Source organism: Mus caroli, unplaced genomic scaffold (genome assembly GCF_978045245.1).
Source record: "Mus caroli unplaced genomic scaffold, Mus_caroli_1 scaffold_3, whole genome shotgun sequence".
Taxonomy (NCBI): domain Eukaryota; kingdom Metazoa; phylum Chordata; class Mammalia; order Rodentia; family Muridae; genus Mus; species Mus caroli.
This window is the reverse complement of record NW_028227258.1, coordinates 41,585,859-41,599,061: the sequence shown is the minus strand read 5'-3', so window position 1 is coordinate 41,599,061 and position 13,203 is coordinate 41,585,859. Positions and strand designations below refer to the sequence as shown.

Below are 13,203 nucleotides of genomic sequence, written 5' to 3'. Positions count from 1 at the left end.
CTTCCCTTTGGAGAATGGGACACGAGGACAGGCACCCTGAAAAGGGTTTTGACAACAACAAAGAGGCAGGCATGCTATGGCATGCCTTTGATTTGGCATTGTGTTTTGCTTGGTTCATTCTTCTGAGCTCTATTGCCTACTCTGAGATTTCCTGACAGGTTTTGGGAAGGACACCAGGGTAGTCCACACTGGTCACATGATGACATGTGATTTTGCATCATTTTGGCAACAGTTGAAAAAAATGAGCAGAATAGTACAGTTTTAAATGTATCTTATAAAAGCTATCAGGGATAAGTCTCTCATTCCAAATATGTGAGAGCTATGATCTGAAGACATCAGATGCTTCTCCCGGGGCTTTTCATTTATAAATGATCTAACATTCTATGTTCCAGATTCTGTTAGAAATAGAAGGCTTTCCCTATTTCAATTGTTATTATCACGACTGTATTAAGAAAATGATCATTCAAGAGGCGATCTTATACATAGATTTTCTAATTTCATTTCTTCCAAAATATGTACCTGGCAAAGGTAGTATTGAGGTAAGTTGACTTATTCAAGTATTTGTTGTTTGAAATTTGTAGAAAAGCAATCTTACAATATTTGATTTAATATTTATGTTATGTGATAGGGTTGTTATTAAAAAGCATCACAGATAGGGTGTCTTGAACCATTCAGTTTCCACCCTAGTAGGGACTAGTCTGAGAGCAAGGTGTTGGCAGGGCAGATTGCTGCTGAGAGCTTTCTGCTTGTTCAATCAATGCTGTCTGCTTCCTGTGCTTTTACCTATTCTTACTGTTCCAATGGCTTATTTTAATCTGTTTACCTCTTTAAATATTGCCTCTAAATAACTACATTTTGAGATACTAGCAGTTAGTATTTCAACACAAAATTTTACAGACACACAATTAAAATAACTTTAAATTGTCAAACACACCCAGTCATTCATCTTATAGTCCTATGTACTATGGAAAGAATTAGGAAATAGGTAAACATTAATTATGTAGAAAGAAGATTATTCTAGGCATTATTTATTCAGTAGAGAAAAAATTTAGATGAAAAATCCTCCAAATTCCAACTACTGGGTGATGATTAACTAAATTAAAGCAAATATATTCAGTGTTAAACTGTATGACCATTAAAAATATTTTTCAATAGTTAATACTCTGGATTAAGCAGTCACAATCTATATTACATGCAAAGCACATACAATATTACTATATCTAATTGTAATTGTATGTGCTTACATACAACTATACCTTTGTGGATATCCACAAATGAATAGAAATGTCCATACAATTATTAGTGCTCATTATTATTGTGCTCTTGACATTTTTGTGTAGTCTGGGTTTTCTAAAGTGAGCAAGTATAAATGGGAAAATAAAAGCTTGCAATCTATGTAAAAATAATTATCTCATTGTATAAGATCAGATTTATTGTTGAAGATGCAGATCACTCTGCAAACTCCAGTGATGCTCATAGCCTGAGAGAGAAAAGCAAAGAAGCTTTCTTGAGGAGATGGGGTGGGGGAGGGGCTAAGGTTCAAGCTTATACTCAATTCACCATTTGAATAAAATCTCTTCCTTTACGTAAGTATTATCTCTGTGCATATATAAAGGGTTTAATATAGTTGCTATCAAGGTATATGATTTGATTTTTACTTTCTTTTCTTTCTGCACACATATTGAGAACAACAGAACTGTCCTTTCTCTTACTAGAGGAACCAGTAGATAGATAACACTCAGAGAGGCACATACTTAAAATAGCCAAACACAAGAAAATGGAGAGAAAAAGAAGTCCTTTTACAAGGCACGCTAATTTGAAAGCGGATAAGCTTGACCCCCACTCTTTCCTGGGATAAACAGATGCCCTTTTGTTTTTATTGGGGTGGTTCAATGATCAAGTAAGAATCCTGTGACTTGCTGTATAGACTAGGCTGCTCTTGAACTCATGGGGATCTGCTTGCTCCAGTCCTCAATTGTTGGTATTATGTCTGTGGCCAGCACACCCAGCTGAGATGTACTCATAGTCTTCTCTGACCCTTGCCTCCAGGGAGCAAAGCAGAACCTTCTGGATCTGGGTAAGACTGGGTGTTCTCATGGATAGATCTTGGCTCTTTCCTCCATTTCTTCCCATGTGGAAGTTCATACATCTAATCCTTGTGCAGTTTCTCTTCTAGAAAATTTAGTTATCAGATGCTGAAATTGCTATTTCAGGGCCTCATCCTGCTATAGCCTTTCAATCTCTCTTTCGTGGCCATCCTGCCCATCCCTCTTTTCCTGTGGCCAGTGTGTGACTTTCTCCTTCTTCTTCTACAAAACAACTTTACTAATGGGATCATTCCCTCTCTGATTTAGTAACATTTCTAGTCATACAGCTCCTATGTTTATATCTCTATGTAATCTTTCTATCTCCACCATGATAAATAAATAGCTATCACATAGTTCTTCTTAACAGATCTAAAAGGTACCTCAAATATTGCATGATGACTCTCTTGCCTTCAAATTCTGTTTCAGAATCCCCACCCTTCATCTTTTCCGGTAAAATAAAACTCTCTCTCTCTCTCTCTCTCTCTCTCTCTCTCTCTCTCTCTCTCTCTCTCTCTCTCTCTCTCTGTGTGTGTGTGTGTGTGTGTATAATGTCCTTATCATCTCTCCTTTGGGTCTCTGCAGTGTCCTTGAGTCCAGGATCAAGGTAACCCCTTCCCAGTGGAGCTCATTCTCATCTAGAAGCAATGCTGAGGACTCCTTTACAAGTTCTGTGCTGAGAATTTGCCAGCAATCTTCCTGCTCACTGGCAGCCACAGTTTCCTTTGCTCACCTATCATCTCAGGAAAGCTTTCTCTAAGCACCCTAAGTCAACCTCTACCTGCCCTTTGTGGCTCTTTGCGAGGTTCCTTGATTGCTTTTCTTCACAGTGTTTGCTATTGAGTCACCCCTTTTCCTTATAGGTCTTCACTGTCTTCATTTCCTTGTATGTAAAACACAGCAGAGCAGGAGTTTTACATTTCACTCGTCTTGCATTTCTTCTCCTTCCCTGTGTTCCCAGCTTCTCACATGGCACCTAGCACATAGCTTGTCCTTAATGTCTAGCTATTGAATGAATGCATGCATGAACAAACGAACAGAACTCCCGTTTCCCCAATTCTCTACACACTGGGCATTATGACTGTATATTTTCTTGCATGTAGTGATTTGTAGCTCTTTGTGAATCATTCAGATTACGTTCTTTAGTTTACGCATGGTAATGTGTAGGCTGACAAATGCTAAATGATTTACTTAGACTAGAATGAGTCATATATCTTTACCAGTATTTTACTTCGCATCCTTAGAAAAAGACAAATGTGTTTATGAAAACAGACGTACTTTAAAAGCTCTGATGGTTCTCACGTTACTTCAGAAAACAGGAATAAGGCTTCAGTTTTGGTTTACCATGGTAAGACTCCCTCCAGTCACACCACCACTGACTAGTCACAGTGTGTGCATTCAGGTTACCTGTGAGTTTCTTTGCAACCTCAAATAAAGATTTTGGGAAGCGTGGTGCAGCCCTCATTCCCTACCCAACTTGCCTTTATCTTCTTATTCATTCACCTGACACCTGAGCATCCATGTCTCAGGTGCCGTGACAGATGCTGCTTAGAGATGAACAGTATCTACAAAAGTTGGAGTCTATTTTTTTATTTTAGACAAACTGTAATTTGTTTTCCTAAGTAGATTATAGGCCTTTAAGAGAAAAAGGCATTGTTTTGTCCCAAGAATGACAATTTTGAAATTTTTGCGGAGGAATTTCATTATTTGGCAGCTTACTAGTGGTCTATGACTAATTGGAAATTCTGAATTATACAAGGAATTTAACTGCAAAATGTGTTTGGACTGGGTAATGAATCACAGAGCACTTATTCCCAGTGTCTTTTAAGCAGGTGTTTCAGACCGCTGTTTATTTTTGACATTTTGAAAATGCTGAACTGTCCTAATTATATAAATATTTTGCAGTCAATTTTCATCTACAATTTTTGAAGACCAGTAAATATTATGAATCAGAAAAAATCTATCCCAGGTGAAAAAGAAAATAATAGGAAGCATGGTTAAGTACAGTGAGTCATTTATTTTCTGAGTCGTAGTGAATTTATTCTAAAAACATGACACATAGTAGGCTCTCATGGCTTATAAACTCCATCTGCAGAACCCACTTATCCAAGCCAAGCTTCATGGAGCATGGTTGTAATCCTAGAGCAGCTGGTGAGGAAGAGACAGACAGTCCTTGGTTTAAGTGACCAACTCGCCTAGCTTAATTGGCAGTTTCCAGACCACTGAGAGATATTGTCTCAAGAGCAAGAAGGCAGAGAGCCCGTAGATGCTGACACTTGGCCTTTCTCTCTGACCTTCACATTCACCTGTATATATTTGCTTGTATATATATATATATTTCAATATAATATATCTGCATAAAATATGTAACTTGGGAGTTGAATTTGTTTGTGTATTAACTGTTTATAGGGTAAATTAATAAATGTGAAATAACGAATTTAGGTTAAGAGCTGGTGACAAAGAGGTGTAGGTAATTATAAGGCTATGGGTAGAGTTTTCTAGGAGCAGTATTTAGAGTGGGGAGCACAACAGGGTTGTTGTTGAGATTAGGGTAGGATTTAGCATGATGGAAGTTGGGCACTGACTTCAAATAGACAATATAAAGGGCTAGCTAAAGAACCAATAACCAAGATAATTACCATAGAAGTAAATGAAAAAAAAAAAGATAAGTAGGGACATACTTGTTTCCTTTTGTGTTTGATCTTATGAGGCTTTGTGTGGCACCGAACCATAAATAAGGAGAGGTAGAGGGGAGACTCTAGCTAAAAACAACTGCGGGAGAAGCACAGAGTCCCTGCAAGGGAAGAGGGGTACCACTTGCTTCCCCTTTAATGTGTGGTTTCATGTGTTCCCAATGAGGTGCATTTGTAATCTTTTAGAATCACGGTTATTTCAGGTTTGCCTTGTCTTCTGGCCTTGCTTATTTCCCCCCTCCAAAGGTTGGTTTGGTCACTAGGAGGCGATACCTATTTGGGTTGTTAAAGTTCTAACAGATCCATTCATTCTTGTTTAGCTAGCTAACAATGTGGCTCTGCTCGACTTAATATAGAATGTGAATATCAGTGCTGGACTATCAAGGTCCTTTCTAAGTGTAAATTAACAATTTCATGAGCTTTGCTCCACATTGTTAATAAGGAAGTAACCCGTCTTCACTTCTTATACCCCAAATTGCCAAACAATTCTCAAAGCTTTCATCTATTATTTACACTGACTTTCATATTTAAGCTTAAGTTTCCGAAATTAAAAAAAAATTAACCTTAAACTCAAAATTCTTTTCTTTACAACTTATAAAATTATTTGGACTGATACGTAATGCAGTATTTGTGTAGAGATACAACTTGATACTTAGAGATGCAGGAAATGTGACTGCTTTTGTTTTCCTCTATTGGAACTTAATTTTTAACCTAGCAGTCTCTGTGATTGAATGACTTTGTCTCTGTTACTTTGTAGGAGTCTTTTCTTTCTGTCTGGGATTTTTACTCCATTTTTTTTTTTCTGAGCTGCTGAATGAACTAAAGGGATAGTATCTCACTGGTTGTAATTTGATACATGAAGTGGTTTCAGCCATGATTTATTTTTGTCATGTTTTGATTTTTTTATTTTGGTGTGTGTAAGTGTGTGTGTGTGTGTGTGTGTGTGTGTCTTTCCCATTCACACTCTGAAGAAGGAGGGCACTGCCTGCATGCCTTGCCTTATCACTCTCAACATTCACTTGAGGTAGTCTGTCATTGAACTCAGAGCTATGCTGGTGGCCAGCAATCCTCGTGTCTGTGTAATTTACACAGTTGGCGGTACTGGACTTCTTTAAAAAAAAAAAAAGAAAGAAAGAAAGAAAGAAAGAAAGAAAGGAAGGAAGGAAGGAAGGAAGAAAGGAAGAAAGAAAGAAAGAAAGAAAGAAAGAAAGAAAGAAAGAAAGAAAGAAAGAAAGAAAGAAAGAGACCTAAAACCAAAATACAGGTATTGGTGATTTGAACTTAGAGTCCAGCTGAGCCATGTCCCCATCACTTCCCACCCAGTCAGTAAATCTTTATGAGTCTTTCTTGGCCTTCTCTCCCAGGCATCAGACTCTTCTCTGTCGCCAACCTTTTCATCCTCTGAAGTTCCTGAGGATGTGGCAGACCCTGTGATGCTAGCTCCTAAGTCACAGCCTGCATCCTCTGACTACCCCACTCCTGGTGTTGGCGGCACATCTGTGGAGAGGCCTGGGAACTGTGCTGCAGCCCCCTTTCTCCATCATCTGCCTGTATTTTGTTCCTCTCCTGTCTCTCTGCCGTTATAACATTAATGTAACTTGTACTGAATGGTTAAAAGCTGAGAGAAATTGACTTTTCCCTTGCCTTACACTTCTTCCAGCGACTGTGAGTGAATCTCCTAGGTTTATGTCCCTGTCTCTGAAACTTTGATTTTCATGTTTCTAACTGTGGCTGAAACACACTATTTCTCTGAGTTTTGCCAGTATATTCCTTTCTTGGGGGAACATTTTGAAAGTATAGTGTAGAGTTTATTCTTTGTTTGTTTGTTTGTTTGTTTCCTGGGGGATTTCCCAGACTGGCCTTAAACTCATAGAAATCCACCTGCCTCTGCGTTCTGAGTGCTGGGATGTGCACACCCGATTTAGATCACTTTTTTTTCCTATTCTTAAAACATCATCTTATTAATTAATTATGTGTATGTGTGTGGCCTCTGTCTGTGTATATTCATGTTTGAATGCAGGTGCCCGAGGTAGCCAGAGGGCCTCAGAAAGCCTGTGATCTGCCTTACCTGTTACCAGGAATCAAATTTGGGTCTTCTGTAAGAATGATAAATGATCTTAACTGCTGAGTCATCTCTCCAACCCCTCAGAGAAGTTCTAATATTTTTCACCTTTTATTGATTAGAGAGAACCCTCTGTGAGTCTGGGTGTAGTAATAAATTACATAATCAAGTATTATTGAAATGTTCATGATACGTAAATACTTACATTTTCCTTCCTTATGAATTTATACCATGTTTAGTGTGCACAAGGTATTTTTAAAAGTATCTTCTAATTTGCCTCATATGGATGCTGTCTCATTATTTAGTTTCTTATATGTTATTTGCACTTCTGTCCCCCAAAGCAAGTATATTTTATTTATGTTTTCTCATGTTCCAAGACTTACAGACTGAGTGGAAAATAGGATTCAGTTGTGTGATATATGCCACATGCTATAACAGTTTCATGGGATAATGGTGGTTGAGAAGAATAAAAGCACATGGGGTAGGAGTGAATTGTGGTAAACCCTGAGTTAAATTACTTACAATGATAACTCTGCTACATCCATTGACCAACGTCTGTGGATATCTGCTGCCCCATGCATTTCTTCTGCATCCGCCCTTATCATTTTTATTTTTGAACAATTGGCAGCTAACATACTACATCCCATAATTAAAGTTTTGTCTCCTAATGAAAATGTCAGGTCTATGAAAACCCATTTTTTTTTCATAGCTAAATCTGCTGCACCTAGATTAGTTCTGGGTGTGCGGTTAAGTGCTTAGTAAATGGTAAGTGACGAGGGTACTTTGAAATCTGGCATATTCCAGAGCCTGTTCTTGGTACTAAGATTCTGAATGTCTTCTTATGGCACTTAGATTCTGATGGATAGAATTATTTTTGTTTGGTTATTTTTATATACAGCAAATTGTAGTGAGTATGGTTATCTTTATAAAGGAAGATGAATTCTGGGGAAGATCGAGTGGTTGCTAAATGGCATAAGTATCTAAGCCAAGGGGTCCACAACCTGTGGTTTTTGACCACTTTGGAGGCTCAAATGACCCTTTGACAAGGGTGGCCTAAGACCATCTGTATACCAAATATTTACACTGTGGTTCATAACAGCAGCAAAATTATAGTTATTCTATAGAAACAAAAATAATGTAATGGTTAGAGGTCACCATAACATGGGAAACTGTATTAAAAGGTCTCAGCAATTGGAAGGCTGAGCACTCATGTAAGACCTAAAGCTAGAACTGCTGACTCCATGAGTCTTAAATATACATTGAAATTCATATTGGTTTCCTTTAGAAGACATGTTTTACATAGTTCTCACCTACTAGCATTCATCCAGACTTCTTTAAGACATCAAATTAAAGACTGAAGTTAGGATTTATTCTCTACTGCCTTCACACAAAGTATGAACTCTGCAGAGCATCCCCTGAATATTTTCGTGCATTGGCTCAGGAGTTTGAGAGAAGTTAATTCACACAGCAGTGAACTGTCTTAAAGAATTTGCTCATTGTTCTACCCTTTTAATGTGTCACTCATTTTAAATGCTGGATCCAAATTAGTTCATCCACTCTAAACATCAGTTTGAATCACACTTGTACAGATTTATCAATTACCAAATGGTAACTGGAGATCTCATAGGCGTCAACCACTGTGGATAGTGCTGGAGATGGAGGCAAGAGTCCCCAGACAGGATACACGTATCCATCAGTGCATTAAACTTGTATTTCACAGTGAAGTTTTGTCAGTCAGCCTGCCATGGGACTTGTCCTGGAAACACATATCTTGGCTTCAGAATTCAATATTGGCCTTCCTAAGAAAGCAGGTTTTAAGCTGAAATTCAAGGGAGAAGTTGAAAGGAGGAAGGCTACAATGTGGGAATCTGCCAGGGTGGAAAACATACGGGGAAGATCTCGGAGAAAGACTGCATCAGAGGTCAGAAGACAGCTTGGGTTCTGCCAGGAGTAGATTGTAGAGTTGAGGGAGGGCAATGGAGAGTTGTGTTGATGATGAGGGCAGCTAATTACACTTATTGACATGGTCAATAATCTACTTATTTCATTAAGAGAAGTACAAGCTAGCTCATTAAGGAGACAGACTCCTTGTTTGATATATGCTGTAGTTTGGTGTTGGTCAAATATTGTGTTCTCACTTTGACCGTGGGTTTTCATGGTGTTTTATTCTTGGTGTGGCTAGAGATTTATTCTGTGAGTAGATATGTGTAATAAAACAGGAGCTGCCTAGAAAGAAGAAAAGTGTTAACTCTTGATATCCTGAGGCTGTTACAGAAATGCTATGTTCAATTATTTATTACAGGCCAGACACAACTTTCTCTACATCCAAGTGGCACACAAATTAAACTCGTTTGTAATTGTCTCCCATCAACTTGGCTGCTTTTGTTGGGTTTTTCTCTCATTTAAAAATTCTATAATGGTGAAGTAATTTTTACACCTCCTTTATTGTTAATCAGAATAGAGTTTAGGTAGCTGGTCCTGGTTTAAAAACAGCTAAAGAAAGCTCTCCAAAGGTGGATTTCAAAAAGCTCTGTTTGCAAAAGAAGAAAACCATTCTCTGTGTAACCAACTACCTTATGTTTGAGGTTGGAATTTTAGGGGAAATGTTTCAGGATTGTCATGCAGCTGCAGACAGGTTGGTTAAGAGTTAGACATCCAGGGACTAAAAGGCTTGGGCTCACTCTATGCTTTTGCCATTTACTAGCTATGTGATTTTCACTGAAATGAATTTCTTCCTGCTTCCAGTTATTTGTCTCAAAATGGAGATAGTAATTAAGTATATGCACTAGGTCAAACGAGAGTAAACCATGCCTGCTATACATGTAGTCCTTGTGAGTGTTGCTGCTGATGATAATTGACACTTGGGGTTGATGTAGTAGGTAGATTTCTGATGCTGTTAAAGTGGGGACACAGGTAGTTCCTTCATGACAGCTGACACCTAAAACCAGAAAAAAGGGAAGAACATGGAAGTATGGCCGACAGAAGGAACTGAAAATAGTGACTGAATATAGACTGTTTCTTCTGTGAAGGAAGCCCCTGTAAAGAAGTCGTGCCTAACATTGAACACTCTGCAAGGCTGAATAACTTCTAGAATTCCATGATTGTGCGCAGTTTGGAATGTAGCATGTCCAGAGCCTAATTACAACTTATCTTGGGTTTTCTTTAGTCCCCTCAATAGCCATTCTTTGGGAACTTCTCTGTCTGACTTAACATTCTTGTGACTGTCAGATAAGAATGCATTAGCTTATCAGACTGCTAGCATCCACCAACCAAAAGGCTAAGAATGCCCTCAGATGGCATCTGCACTCTATAGCAGAAGTTCCCATGTGCTGCCTTGTGTACCTGATGTTTCCAACAAAGTATTTGAAAGGAGACAGCAATATTCATATTCTTTTTTTCTGTCACTCAGAAACACTTCATCAAACTCTTCCCATATTGGGACACAGAGATTGGTTCAACCTGAATCTGTGTTTCTGAGACATGCTATTCATATTTGGTTACTCAATGAAATATCTTTTATCCCCTTTGTGATGAAAATTGGTTTTGTATGAATATCTCCATTGTCCAGAAGTTTATTGCAGGAAATCCGTCCTGCATACACCAACATACGCATACAGTATATATACACACACACACACACACATACAAAACACACACAACACACACACACACACACACACAAGAACACATGAGAGAGAGGGAGGGAGAGAGAGAGGGGAGGATCCATTCATGGCTCAGCTTATGTGGGAGCTTTCAGGGGGCTAACCAGTGAGTATGAAATCTGAGCTCTTGCAAACTGTCCAAATCTGACACAGAGACTTCTCTTAGGAGAAATTGTTCACCCAAGCTACATAATGTTCTAAAAATACTGAGATGGGATCCAGAAGATCTGGAATCAAATTGCTTTGATTTGTTTACACAGAAATTCTTTGCATAATCATAAATATTAAACTGGAATTGCATGATGTATTGTAGGTCAATAAGTGCTATATAATAAAGCAGATGTGTGTTAAGACTATGGCTGCAAAAACAGAATATGTATATTTTAGAAGATATTAATGAAGCATATTACTATATTTGCAAATAAGAAATATCTTTGCATATGGGAAAATAGAGTGCTCCAAACAAAAGAAATCAGCTAAATTGTCTTTAGAGCCTAATGGTATATTTTACCTTTGCAAAACACTTATTTGGTGCTCATAGAAAATAAATATGCGAGTTTTGCTGTTTTCCAGAATGGGCATACAATGGCAGCTGTCTTTCTAATCGCTCATCTATTCAAACGCTAATCGGTGGGACCCACATAGAATGCTAGAAGCCTGAATAGGTAGACAATGACAGCAGTGTTTTAATCACAGCCCTATTCAGGCACTAATAGGAGTGATGATTAAGGGACGTTAGAAGGAGCACTTTGACATCTGATCCTTTGAACTGGCGTCTGTGCAGCCTGCGCTACACACAGCTTACTTGGCCAGACCCATTTCCTTAAATAAAGTGCCGTGATTTCCAATGTAGGAAATATTACATTAGAGCCTATTGAAATGATTAGGAATTGAGGAGCTTCTCTTTTATTGGGGATGCAGTGTGGGCTTGTGTACTCACAAGACTGAGAGCATTAATATTGCATGCAGTCCTCTGAGTAGTGGGGACCATAGAGAAATGGCTTGAAAAGAGCTCAGTACAGTCATGCGCCTTCAGTTGAATGCAAGCTGACATGTGCAGCTCTCCTTTATTGAGGCTTGTAAATTTTGAAGTACTTGGATTCTCATATGCCCTAATCCAGGTGGGTACAGTCTAACTGCAGTGGTTTCCTTTAAATGGGAGATTGAATTTTTTAGTGTTACCTACCTTAAGTTTAAGTTAATTGAATGGGGAGGGACTCAGGAGGCAACAACTCTAGCTGACTAGCTATTGGCCATTAGTGACTGTTGGGGGAGAGTCTGTTTTCTTGAGGAATGTGGGCCCTGGTAGATTGCTTAGATTCTAACAGATAACTTTGCACCCATGTATGTGCATGTGAGCATCACTAATTGGATGCAATGGGCTGTTTAACAAAAAACATTGGACACATATAAGTGGGAGAGGCATCTAGCAGTTGGGGGGGGGGGTCTGGGAAGAGTTGGAGAAGAGAGAGGGGTAAATAAGATCAACTTGGACTTTTATATAGGCATGAAAATCCTCAAGAGTAACTAAGAGTGTCTTTAGTGTTAGTTGTTGTTAGTCTGAGAAGGTTGACTGCTAAGACCATGCGTGATCCTTGCAGAGGACCTGAGTTTGATTCCAATAACTGACTTTAGGACATTAGACAGCTCACAGCTTCCTGTGTCTTCAGCTCAAGGTCATGATCCTCCTTCTTCTGGATTCCACAGGCAAGCACACACACACACACACACACACACACACACACACACACACACACATACACACATACACACAATCTCACATGGGGATACACACACACAATCTCACATGGACACACAAACACACACACACACACACACACACACACACACACACACACACATATATATATATATATATATATATATATACATACATACATACAATTAGAAATAAATCTTTAAAAAATGATTGTGTTATACTCTATGTTCACAGACATACTGTAATCAGTTCTTTGCAATTTAGAATGAAATCTTTCTCTTTTCTTTCAGCATCTATAACATGTATTTCAATGTCACTAGTCTGTATCACAAATTATTACTTGCAAATTATTACTTGTAATTGTTACCAAGCATTTCCATGACTACTCGGCATTTGCATATTAGAATCATGGCTGAAATGGCCTCATCAGTATTTGAATATTGGAGACAGCCACAGCTCTCACCCAAAATGGGATAAAAGATCATACATGTTCTGGAGCCAGATATAAGTAGACATAGGCTGTGGACACAGATTTGCATTGCCCCCAATTTCCTCTTATGATGGCAGTTACATGAAGTTTTTTTAAGCGGCAGAACAAAGAAAATTAGAAAACCAGCACACTTTTCAGATATAGTAAAGGATACATCAAGTAGGTAGGCTATACTGAAGTGAGGGACACTGTTTGGTTTTTATTTGTCTGTTTGTTTTTCTTTTCTTTTCTTCTTTTCTTTTCTTTCCTTTCTTTTTCTTTTCTTTTCTTTTCTTTTCTTTTCTTTTCTTTTCTTTTCTTTTCTTTTCTTTTCTTTTCTTTTCTTTTTTTGAGACAGGGTTTCTCTGTAGACCCCTGGCTGTCCTGGAACTCACTTTGTAGACCAGACTGGCCTCAAACACAGAAATCAACCTGCCTCTGCCTCCCAAGTGCTGGGATTAAAGGCGTGTGCCACCACCATCCGGTGAGGGACACTGTTATAAGTTCCAAGTG

General features: G+C 38.5%; 1 protein-coding gene across 2 annotated transcripts in view; it reads left to right on the top strand.

The window, feature by feature from the left end:
• The window catches only part of Dpyd (dihydropyrimidine dehydrogenase), an 899,256-nt gene that overhangs the window by 41,712 nt on the left and 844,341 nt on the right, over positions 1–13,203 (top strand). The gene's annotated exons all lie outside the window — the stretch shown is intronic.